General features: G+C 38.5%; 2 long non-coding RNA genes across 2 annotated transcripts; both read right to left on the minus strand.

Annotated features, from left to right (window-relative positions):
- Positions 1 to 838: 838 nt before the first annotated feature.
- LOC130467193 (uncharacterized) lies at positions 839 to 2,051 on the minus strand. Its single transcript, XR_008927341.1, has 3 exons — positions 1,947 to 2,051; positions 1,746 to 1,842; positions 839 to 903 (listed from the first exon to the last, which is right to left on the minus strand). It is a non-coding gene; the product is annotated as an uncharacterized lncRNA (long non-coding RNA).
- Positions 2,052 to 9,070: 7,019 nt separating this feature from the next.
- Positions 9,071 to 11,322, minus strand: LOC130466738 (uncharacterized). Its single transcript, XR_008926886.1, has 4 exons — positions 11,218 to 11,322; positions 11,017 to 11,113; positions 10,298 to 10,362; positions 9,071 to 9,297 (listed from the first exon to the last, which is right to left on the minus strand). It is a non-coding gene; the product is annotated as an uncharacterized lncRNA (long non-coding RNA).
- Positions 11,323 to 13,327: the final 2,005 nt, after the last annotated feature.

The raw sequence follows: 13,327 nt of genomic DNA on the forward strand, positions 1-13,327 counted from the left end.
ATAAACAAGGGCAGACAAAATATGATAATTTAACGACCATACTTAACTAGGCTAGGCTAGACTGGACTGGACTTTTATAACAATAATATTATTTTAATTGAAATAGACAATGGACCGAGTTTTCTAGCTAGATGCTTCACTAAGGAAGACGAGGTACGGGCGCGACTCCGTAACCTCAATGACCTGCGATATCGAGGAACGTTTGAATAAAAATAGGACACGGTGATCAATCCGGTCCGAATTAAAGGCCATGGGCTACCACCATGAACCCCAACTCCTGTTTGTCCGTCACTTTAGACGTGCACAGTCTAAAGCTATTGCTACTCAGTTTCACTTTACATGATTTACAAATTGACACCCTGTTATGACTCAACAATCACATAAGGCATACAATCCACATTTATTTACAACTGTTTTTATCTTGGAATTAAGTAAGTGATCACAAAGGCATCAAACCAGACTCATTCCAATTAACTCCAATCCTTCTTTTAATACTGATCAACCCTGTATATGGGTATAAGGTTTCAACTTACTAAATGAGGTCCTCGGCCCTCATAAAGTAGTGAAAAAGCTAAAAGGGAACAACAATCCACGGATCTGAATTATATACAAAGTAATCTAGTGTTCCCAATCAAACATGTTTGTATCAACCATCCATACTAACATGCTATAATCCTCAAAATGCAATATAGGTTCAATATGTCCAACCAACAGTATTAAACATGCAATATTCAACCTGACTAAATTCATCAACGATATCAACATAATCAAGTTCATCAACAATGCAACATGGTTTCAACAATTAGCACACATTCCAAGCACATAGGTATGTACGTACCTTGTGTAAACAAACTGATAGGCCACCTTAACACTTTCAAAAGTCGCCTAAAGAGAATTCTCCGCCTAAACAATCCAACAAGTAATCTCAATCAATTTCTAATCATTGACAACCATAATAAAGCATTCTAAATGCATCCTAAATAGATTTAGAACTTTCCCCAATATCAAAACTTGAACATTTGCTTTCCTAGCATCATAATTATTGAACCAGTGATTGAAATTCGTTGAAAACTTTTGCAAACATCGTACTTTAAATTTTCAGCAATATTAATTCATTTAAAAGCTTCACCAAGGTCAATCTACGTTCCTAGTATCTCAAAACAACCAATTCAATAATTCATACTCAACCTATCATGATTAAAACTCATAAAAACCTTGAATTTCATACTTTAAACCATCAAAACCAATATTTCAATGTCATTAGATAATCTGAAAATCAATAACTTTATTATAAAATTCATATAATCTTAAATTCATAATTTACATCACAAAACCCATAGCTTTAATTCAAGAAAACATAATTCAAACTAATAAATCATGATTAAGCCCTAATTTAATTTTAATTAATCAAAACTGATGAAGGATCTGCTCATGAACAAACAAAACTTGCACATCCCTTTCCTTCCCGCAGCAGGTACCGGCACCGGGGCCACATTCGCGCCTGGAATAAGCTCCGGGAAAGCGCCAGCTTATCGATGCTCGTTAGCGGTGCTCAAACTAGAAGTTTAGCCATACGGACGATAAAGGAAGGGGCAAGTCAGGGGATAATTAATTCGTTTTTAATCTCAACATCAAATCTGAAAATCATATTTACCATAAAAATTATAAATTTAATTTAAGAACATAATCTAAATTAACAAACTTTAATTTAAAATAATTAGTTACTTAGGGTTTAAGAAAGTAACCAATTCAAGAAGGAGGAGAGAGAGTTGGCCGGCGAACGGAGGTGGCTTGCGGCAGGGGCTGTGCGACGGCGGCACACGGTGGTGCTACTTGCGGTGGCTGCGCGAATTGGTGAAGGTCAGCCATGAAAAGGGAGGAGGAACGAGTACGAAAATAACAAAAAGAAAACAAGAAAGAAAAGGAGGGAGGATGGAGATCATTACCGGCGACAATAGGGTGGCGGCTCAGCGACGCGGTTGGGCGGAGGAGCGAGAAGATGGTGGCTGCGGCTAGCTTGCGCAAGGAGTTTGCAAGAAACAAAATTAGCATAGGAACGAAGGAGGAGGGATCGAAGGAGAAGGAGAAGGAGAAGGATACTTACCGGCGGCGAGGAGACCGGCGGTTGGAGCAACGGCGTGAAGGAGGAGAGTAGCGACGAGGAGAGAGAGAGAATGAGTTCTTGAGGGTTTGAAAACTTACGTGAATAGTGAAGGAGGTTTTTGATTTTCTCTTCCTAGCTTTCACGTGAATTAGAAGAAAGAAGGGGAGGGTTTGAGTTTGGGTTTTGATGTTGGGCTTTTCAAGTGGGCTAGACTTAGGATTTAGCTTTTATGATTCGAGTCCAAAACTGAATAGGATCGTTTTCTAAATTCAATCAATTTTCGTAATTCAAATTCTTTTCAACTTAAAATTCTAAAATCATTTTCGATTTCGTAAATCGTTGAAAATATTAAAATGTAATAACTAAATATACGTTAACTATATATTTATTTCCAAAATTCATAAATTCTTATTTAAATATATTAAATATACGTTAAAATATATAACTGAAATGTATAAAATTACGGGGGATTACAATCTACCCCTCTTAAAAGAAGTTTCGTCCCGAAACTTGACACGAAAATTCACATATTTTTCCAAACTTTTCAACTTACTCTTATTGTAGAAGTACTTTGTGCCACTCTTGTGCATTATTTTGCCAACTAAGAGTTACTTGTAATACTCAAGAACACATTTTCTTATGCGGAGGATCTATTTACTTGCATCAACATGTAAAGGTTGCTAGAAATAAGCATAAAATGCATAAAATATCATAAAAATAGGTAAAAAGCGCGAATTTCTATCGCATTCTACCCCCTTAAAGAAAACGAGTTACCCCCTCGTAACTCACCTCAGAAAATAACTCTGGATACTTGATCTTCATTTCAGCTTCGGCTTCCCATGTTGCCTCTTCGTACTCGTGGTTCGACCAAAGCACTTTCACTATGCTGACGTCCTTATTGCGTGTACTACGCACTTTTCTATCAAGGATTTTCACAGGCCTTTCTTCGTATGTGAGGCTACTATCAATCTGGATTCTCTCAGGCTCTAAGATATGACGCTCATCAGGGATATAGCGCTTTAGTTGGGAAATGTGAAACACGTCGTGCATCTTTTCGAACTCCATTGGCAAGGCTAACTTGTATGCTACTTTCCCTATTCGTTGCAGAATCTCATATGGGCCTACGTACTTGGCACTTAGCTTGCCCTTTTTCCCAAATCTCATCACACCCTTGGTTGGTGATACTTTCAAGAACACTTTATCACCTACTGCAAATTCGTCATCTCTTCTTTTCAAATCAGCATAACTCTTTTGCCTATCCTGGGCAGCTTGAATTCTAGCCTGAATCATTTTTACATTCCTGACAGTCTCCTCAATGAATTCTGTACCCAAAACTATATTTTCACTGAAATCATTCCAGCTGGTGGGACTTCTACACTTTCTCCCATATAGTGCCTCAAAAGGTGCCATCTTAATGCTTGCATGGTAACTATTATTGTATGAGAATTCGATCAAGTCTAGATGGTCTTCCCAACTACCCTTAAAGTCAATTGCACAAGCTCTCAACATATCTTCCATAGTTTGGTTAGTTCTCTCAGTCTGACCATCGGTTGCAGGGTGGAAAGCAGTGCTCATTTTCAAAGTTGTCCCAAGGTTCAACTGGACCTTTTGCCAAAATTTCGAGAGGAATCTTGAGTCACGGTCTGAGATAATATCGGTTGGGACCCCATGCAACCGCACTACATGCTTAATGTAAGTCCTTGCGAGCTGTTTCTTTTTCCATGTCTCTTTAATCGGAATAAACACGGCTGATTTTGTTAGACGGTCCACAATAACCCAAATGGTATCATTTCCGTTCTTTGATCTAGGCAAGGCAGTAACAAAATCCATAGAAATGGAATCCCACTTCCATCCAGGCACTTCTAAAGGTTGAACTTTCCCCATGGGTCTTTTGTGGTCTATTTTGACTTTCTGACAGGTTAGGCATCTAGACACAAACTCGGCAACTTCCCGTTTCATATTAGGCCACCAATAGATTTGCTTCAGGTCTTTGTACAACTTGTCACCCCCAGGGTGCACAGAATATGGAGTATTATGCCCCTCATCCATAAGACGTCTCTTGAGTTCTTCACACTTCTGTGGTACACACCATCTCCCTTTGAACCTCAAACTACCATCTTCATGAATCTTGAAATCCACTTCTTTCCCTTGACCCATCTTTTCTTTGATTTTCTCTAAGTACTCATCCCCAGCTTGACTTTCTCTAATCTCCTCGAATATAGACAACCCCAGCGATAATGCACTCAGTTTTGCTTTGGTTTCCCCAGGATTTACTATTTCCAGGCTAAGTCTCTGCATGTCTCGACACAACTCTTCAGGCACTACCAAGACATTCATACTATGGCTAGATTTCCTACTCAATGCATCGGCAACTACGTTTGCTTTCCCCTCATGGTACTGGATGTTCAAATCATAGTCCTTGATCAACTCTAACCATCTTCTTTGTCTCATGTTGAGATCTTTCTGGGTGAGAATGTATTTTAGGCTTTTGTGGTCTGTGAAGATCTTACATGTTGCCCCATTGAGGTAATGTCTCCAAATTTTCAAAGCGAAAACAATCGCAGCTAGCTCTAGATCGTGGGTAGGGTAATTAGCCTCATATGGTTTCAATTGACGCGACGCATACGCAATCACCTTCCCATTTTGCTGTAATACACACCCCAACCCATTCTTCGACGCATCACTATATACCTCAAACCCTTCATTCCCATCAGGCAAGGTTAAAACAGGTGCTGAGGTTAAACGCTCTTTGAGAATTTGGAAGGCTTCCTCACATTTTTCGCTCCACTCAAATTTTGATTCTTTCTTCATCAAGTTGGTCATGGGTCTTGCTATCTTTGAGAAATCTCTCACAAATCTCCTATAATACCCAGCTAGACCTAAGAAACTCCGAATATCAGACACATTCTTCGGAGTAGGCCACTCACTCACAGCTTGAATCTTGGCAGGATCCACAGAGACTCCTTCCTTTGACACATAATGCCCCAAAAATGCTACCTTTTCCAGACGGAACTCACACTTAGAGAACTTTGCATACAACTGGTTCTTCCTAAGCGTCTCCAAGATAACCCTCAAATGTTCATCATGTTCCTTTTCATTCCTCGAATAGATCAGAATATCATCAATGAATACCACCACAAACTTATCTAGGAACTCATGGAAAATCCTATTCATCAGATCCATAAATATGGCGGGTGCATTGGTTAACCCAAAAGGAATTACTGTAAACTCATAATGGCCATAACGAGTCCTAAATGCAGTCTTAGGAATGTCTTTTTCAGCTACCCTCAATTGGTGATATCCCGAACGCAAATCAATCTTTGAGAATACACTTGCCCCGTTCAACTGGTCAAACAGGTCATCTATCCTAGGCAAAGGATATTTGTTTTTTATTGTTACGTTGTTCAACTCCCTATAATCAATACATAGCCGCATACTCCCATCTTTCTTTTTGACAAACAATACTGGAGCTCCCCACGGTGATGCACTAGGCCTAATGTACCCCTTGTCGAACAAGTCCTGCAATTGTGTCTTTAACTCACTCATTTCTGGGGGTGCCATCCTATAAGGTGCTTTGGATATAGGTGCGGTTCCGGGATTTAACTCTATGGTAAATTCAAGGGTTCTAGCCGGTGGCATACCCGGAATCTCATCCGGAAATACATCTACAAATTCTCTTACGATTGGGAAATCCTCTATCTTTACCCCAACTTTCTTACTCACATCTTGGACACTACAGAAAAATAGTTCACACCCTTTATTGACCAGTTTCCTCACTTGTAATGCGGAGATCACCCCAAAGTTCCTAGACTTCCCAAAACGTCTATATGATATTGATTTCCCAGTAGGGTTCTTTAGGCTTACTTTCTGAATCTCGCAATCTATCCTGGCCTTGTATAAGCTTAGCCAATCCATCCCCAGAATCACATCTAGGTCCCCCAAACTAAATTCTATCAAATTAGATGGAAAAGTGCAATCTTTTATCTTCAAAGGCAAGTTCTTAAATAGTTTCGTACACCTTATTGTTGCACCATTAGGCATACTAACAGGTAAATCAATTGCCTCAAAATCTACTAACTTCAAATTTTTAACAATAGAGGTCGAAATAAAAGAATATGTTGCCCCTGAATCAAACAATGTTTTAACATGTAAGGAGTTGATAGAGAAAGTACCCGAAACTACGTCTGCAGAACGTTCAGCTTCATTTCTACTCATTACGAACAGCTTTCCGGGAGCCTTGTTGTTATTGTTGTTTCCATTGGCAGGTTTGTTTTGGTTTCCCTGGTTGTTTGGTGCCCCAGCAGGCTTCGAACCTTGGTTCCCCGAATGGTTAAACCCTGGTTTCCCTTGGTTACTACCCCCACTACCATTCTGCTCTCTCTTCTGCTTTGTAAAGCACTCATACTCTCTATGCCCCTTCTTACGACAGTAGTTGCAAGTTACCAATTCCCCCTTACAGTCCTTCCCAGGGTGATTGTTGTTGCACATCTTACAGTGATGCACTCTGTTAGGCTGGTTTTTGTTGGTGTAGTTATTCCCCTGATTATTTCTTCCCTGAAAGTTACCATTGCCATTACCATTCCCATTTCCATTTCTATTCCTTTTGAAGTTCCCCTGACTTCCCCCAGCATTAAACTCTTTCCTTTTATCCCCAACAACAATATTCTTTTTGTCCCTCCTGGTCTGCAGGCCATAAATATGGGCAGCTCTTCCATACACAATGTCTAAGGACGTAAAGGTTTCCCCGCCTAACCCCAGTTGGATCTCATCGGTTAACCCCTGCTCAAACCTCTGAGCCTTTAGTTCCTCAGTAGCTACCACCTCAGGTGCAAACCTCGACAAAGCTATAAACTTACTGTAGTATTCAGCAATGGTCATATTCCCCATCCTAAGGTTGATAAATTCCTGGGCTTTCTGCTTCCTCATAAAAGGAGGATAAAACTTCCCCCTCAAAGCAACAATAAAAGAATCCCAATTGAATCCCTCAGCAGCACTTAGTCTAGTTCCCATTTTCCCTCCACCAAAGGTCGGCCTCATCTTTCAGGTAGAGGACAGCTTGGCCTACTTTCATATGCTCAGGACAGTTTACCGCCCCAAATAGTTTCTCAAATTCCCTGATCCAGTTTTCAAGGAAGGCGGGGTCTGCCTGCCCCTTAAAGTATGGTGGCTTAACTTTCGCAAGCCTTTCAAACATGTCCCCTGCAGAATCGGGACGCTCAGTTCTTTCCTGGGTTAGTTTTTCCGCCAAGAGGCGAATAGCAGCAGCTAGGTCACTATTATTGGCCATCCTAGAGCGCGACCTGAAATTAATATGCTCTAATTCAGGTTCAAAACTTTACTTACATTATCCTCTAGCAATGCAATATCACATCAACATTCAAAATGCACACGAAATGAACAATCATGCAAAACATTCAACTGAGAGACAAGGAATAACTTCAATCATCACGAATAATAAGTTAGAATAAAAGAAGAAAACATTCCCCTTGCGTGCCCGTAAAACTTTGATCCTTTAGATAGTCAATAATCTAACTTTTAATTCTCAGAAGAATGTCAATAACAATCCTAAATATTAACACACACCTGTTCTCAAAATAAAGTAAAAAGGTTCTACGATATAAACATAAACTATGGTTGGGCGGATTGTCCAACATTTTTCTCACACACAACTAAATATGTAAGCAAAGCTAAAGGGAAACATCATCAGACTTGTCCTTTGATTCGTTATAACCTTCTAGGGTGAATAACTCATATTTAAGTTCATCATCGTCATCCATATCAAAATAATAAGCTTCTTTTCTTGGCCTAGAGGATCTTCGTAGACCTTGAAGTTGATGATTAGCTTCCTCTGGCTCAGGCTCAGGTTCAGGTTCATGTTCAGGCTCAAACTCAAACTCAGGTTCAACCTCCAATTCATGCTCGAACTCAAACTCAAATTCTTGTTCGAACTCAAACCCAAATTCATGATCAAACTCAGGCTCCGAATCGCTTTCAGGTCTCAAAACAGCTTGATAAATATCGACCCTAGTTTTCCCTCTAGCACGATCAAATTCACGAAGGGCTTCATCATCACTATCAGGTTCTCCTGCTCTTAAAACTCGACGTAGAACAAGTTCATGGCTGGTGTAACTGTTAATGTCAGACTCGTAATCCATTTCATTTTCATCATCGCTTAGAACAATAGGGTTAGAATTGCTCCCTATTCTATTTCCTTGTATGCCAGACATGATTAGTGATCTATAACAATTAAACATAGTTTCTATGTTAGTAATTAGTACTCTCGCTTACCGTATAATCCCACAATACACAACAAGTAAGAATATGTATTAATGGCAAAGCATAGGAAAGACACGACAGTTAGCAGGCACAAAAGTACAATCATGTTGACATAATGCAGACACAATGTTTCTATTCTATATGCCATTTCCTATGCTACCCATCTCTCAAAATAAACATAGTATATCAAACATTGAAGCATAAAAGAATAAAACGAGAATGATTTATAAGAATTAATTTGTTTAAACGAATAATTATTTAAACGACAAATAATTAATAAATAAATACAATATTGTTTTTTATATATATAATTACGAAAATATTAATTTAAATTAAAAAAAAACGAAATACATGAAGTCACACAAACAAGAACGTATTTCAAAGCGTGTAATTCAAGAGTTAATTTTAAAATAAATTCAAACATTTCTAACTAATAACTTTCAATTTATTCACTAGTTGTAGTTTACTTCAACGAAATTCTTTTTATGTAAATAATTAGTTAGTTAGGTGCCTAAAATTTAAAAAGGTAGACACGAAATGTCAGTAAAACCTTTAGCTCAAAAATACCACTTTGTAACACCCCGACAATTCCCATTTTCTAAAATAACCCTTTTTAAATATAACTGTAGGGAATTATCAAAGTATTATCGCCCGTGTGAAAACGTACGGCTTATTCAGAATTTTGCAGCGGAAAACATAAAACTAACTTTTAGGTTCATAAATAATCTTATTACATATTAGGTCCAAAACCAATTAACTGAAATAAGGAAATACGAATAGTACGACAAATTTCAAATTTAAGTTAACAAACCAAATCACTTAATAAAGAAAATATAACTACAAGCTCTCTAATCCCGATCCCAATGATGCATCATCTTCAAACCTGTAGATGGGCAACGCTTATTGATCCTTAGAGACTGCTCACCAGAGATGGGTCATCACAGGATCAATAAGGCATAGCCATGATCAACACACACAAACAAAGCACGTAATCAGCAAAGCTGAGTACTACATACTAAAACAATAATAATCCCAATATGATACTATTAACGAACAACCCTAACATGATACTAGTGAACATAAACAAGGGCAGACAAAATATGATAATTTAACGACCATACTTAACTAGGCTAGGCTAGACTGGACTGGACTTTTATAACAATAATATTATTTTAATTGAAATAGACAATGGACCGAGTTTTCTAGCTAGATGCTTCACTAAGGAAGACGAGGTACGGGCGCGACTCCGTAACCTCAATGACCTGCGATATCGAGGAACGCTTGAATAAAAATAGGACACGGTGATCAATCCGGTCCGAATTAAAGGCCATGGGCTACCACCATGAACCCCAACTCCTGTTTGTCCGTCACTTTAGACGTGCACAGTCTAAAGCTATTGCTACTCAGTTTCACTTTACATGATTTACAAATTGACACCCTGTTATGACTCAACAATCACATAAGGCATACAATCCACATTTATTTACAACTGTTTTTATCTTGGAATTAAGTAAGTGATCACAAAGGCATCAAACCAGACTCATTCCAATTAACTCCAATCCTTCTTTTAATACTGATCAACCCTGTATATGGGTATAAGGTTTCAACTTACTAAATGAGGTCCTCGGCCCTCATAAAGTAGTGAAAAAGCTAAAAGGGAACAACAATCCACTGATCTGAATTATATACAAAGTAATCTAGTGTTCCCAATCAAACATGTTTGTATCAACCATCCATACTAACATGCTATAATCCTCAAAATGCAATATAGGTTCAATATGTCCAACCAACAGTATTAAACATGCAATATTCAACCTGACTAAATTCATCAACGATATCAACATAACCAAGTTCATCAACAATGCAACATGGTTTCAACAATTAGCACACATTCCAAGCACACAGGTATGTACGTACCTTGTGTAAACAAACTGATAGGCCACCTTAACACTTTCAAAAGTCGCCTAAAGAGAATTCTCCGCCTAAACAATCCAACAAGTAATCTCAATCAATTTCTAATCATTGACAACCATAATAAAGCATTCTAAATGCATCCTAAATAGATTTAGAACTTTCCCCAATATCAAAACTTGAACATTTGCTTTCCTAGCATCATAATTATTGAACTAGTGATTGAAATTCGTTGAAAACTTTTGCAAACATCGTACTTTAAATTTTCAGCAATATTAATTCATTTAAAAGCTTCACCAAGGTCAATCTACGTTCCTAGTATCTCAAAACAACCAATTCAATAATTCATACTCAACCTATCATGATTAAAACTCATAAAAACCTTGAATTTCATACTTTAAACCATCAAAACCAATATTTCAATGTCATTAGATAATCTGAAAATCAATAACTTTATTATAAAATTCATATAATCTTAAATTCATAATTTACATCACAAAACCCATAGCTTTAATTCAAGAAAACATAATTCAAACTAATAAATCATGATTAAGCCCTAATTTAATTTTAATTAATCAAAACTGAAAATTAATTCGTTTTTAATCTCAACATCAAATCTGAAAATCATATTTACCATAAAAATTATAAATTTAATTTAAGAACATAATCTAAATTAACAAACTTTAATTTAAAATAATTAGTTACTTAGGGTTTAAGAAAGTAACCAATTCAAGAAGGAGGAGAGAGAGTTGGCCGGCGAACGGAGGTGGCTTGCGGCAGGGGCTGTGCGACGGCGGCACACGGTGGTGCTACTTGCGGTGGCTGCGCGAATTGGTGAAGGTCAACCATGAAAAGGGAGGAGGAACGAGTACGAAAATAACAAAAAGAAAACAAGAAAGAAAAGGAGGGAGGATGGAGATCATTACCGGCGACAATAGGGTGGCGGCTCAGCGACGCGGTTGGGCGGAGGAGCGAGAAGATGGTGGCTGCGGCTAGCTTGCGCAAGGAGTTTGCAAGAAACAAAATTAGCATAGGAACGAAGGAGGAGGGTGAAGGAAATAATGCCCTTGGTCCAAGTATGCATTCTATGATAAGTCTAATAAATGCGGTTCAGTATTAATTAACAAATTAATAATTCAGTGAGATCAAGTGAGCTGAATGCCTAGCTAGAGGCCGCTTCAGTTCAAGTGGAATTAATGATATTAATCCACAGCTTACTCTTGACTGAACCCGTAGGGTCACACAAATAGTACGTAAACGGATCAAGTATTTAATGGCATTAAATACTCCATCTATGAATATTCGGAATCGACGGATCTTGGTTTCAGTGGGAGCTGAGATCGTCACAGGCAAGAAATGAATACTCCGGAAACGATGATATTGCCGGAAACGGAAATATGGATCGTATCGGAAATATAAATATTATCCAAGTCGTAGATGTTGCCGGAAACGGAAACATGGTACGTATCGGAAAATATTATCGGAAATGGAAATATTGCCAGAATCGGAAATATTGCCGGAAACGGAAATATTGTCAGAATCGGAAATATTATCGGAATCGGAAAATAATTCCGGAAACGGAAATATTAAATATTTGTTCGAAACGGAAAATAATTCCGGAATCGGAAATGTTAAATATTGTTCGTATCGGAAATGAATTCCGGAATCGGAAATTTAATCGGAAGCGTATCGTACGAATAAGCATCGGACGAGGCCTGCCGGACGAGGGCCAAGCTCGAAGCCAGGCCATCGCCCAGCAAGCCAAACGCGCGCCACAAGCCCAGCCAAGGCAGCGCCCAGGCCTACCGCAAGGCAGGCCCAGCGCGCGCCAAGGCCGCGGCTGCGTGGGCCTCGCTGCGTGGGCTGCTGCTCGCACGCACGCGCATGGGCGGCCCATCGTGGCTGCCGTGTGTGTGTGTGTGAGTTTGTGTTCATGCACGATTCCTAAAACGTGCAGAGTTCGGTTAATGATTAAATTTCTAATTCTATTTGATAAATTAATTAATTAGAGTTCTTGTAGGATTCTAAGTTTAATTAATTCGTATCCTAATAGGATTCCAATTCTCTTTCCATACCCCTATAAATATGTGGCCTGGGTTCACAATTTATAACGAGTTTTAAAGTATTCAAAGTGAGTTTTTGAGAGAAAAATTCAGTCACACATCTTGCTCAAAAGTGCCGAAAATTCTAGTACCTTAAGGGCGATTCTAGTTGGTCAATCTTAAGGCGGATCCGGACGTGCTGTGGACTATCTACGGAGGGACGACACTTGGAGTCCTAAAGACTTGTTCTTGTTCGGTTCGGGCGCAGCTAGGGAGGGCACGCAACAAAGAGTATGCATCTAAATTATGCTATATGATTATGTGTAAATAATATGTATTCCTGGGTTAATGGTTGTTTCCGCATGATTTATGTAATATCATATGTATCATAACCTAACAGAGGGATCGAAGGAGAAGGAGAAGGATACTTACCGGCGGCGAGGAGACCGGCGGCTGGAGCAACGGCGTGAAGGAGGAGAGCAGCGACGAGGAGAGAGAGAGAATGAGTTCTTGAGGGTTTGAAAACTTACGTGAATAGTGAAGGAGGATTTTGATTTTCTCTTCCTAGCTTTCACGTGAATTAGAAGAAAGAAGGGGAGGGTTTGAGTTTGGGTTTTGATGTTGGGCTTTTCAAGTGGGCTAGACTTAGGATTTAGCTTTTATGATTCGAGTCCAAAACTGAATAGGATCGTTTTCTAAATTCAATCAATTTTCGTAATTCAAATTCTTTTCAACTTAAAATTCTAAAATCATTTTCGATTTCGTAAATCGTTGAAAATATTAAAATGTAATAACTAAATATACGTTAACTATATATTTATTTCCAAAATTCATAAATTCTTATTTAAATATATTAAATATACGTTAAAATATATAACTGAAATGTATAAAATTACGGGGGATTACACTATGATCTACTACCGTTTCAAAACGGATCAGTCAAAAAGGCTATTAGTTAGGTTAAATTTTGAATTAATGCTATAGGAGAAGGGGA

This window comes from Spinacia oleracea, chromosome 2 (assembly GCF_020520425.1).
Source record: "Spinacia oleracea cultivar Varoflay chromosome 2, BTI_SOV_V1, whole genome shotgun sequence".
In the NCBI taxonomy this organism is placed as follows: domain Eukaryota; kingdom Viridiplantae; phylum Streptophyta; class Magnoliopsida; order Caryophyllales; family Amaranthaceae; genus Spinacia; species Spinacia oleracea.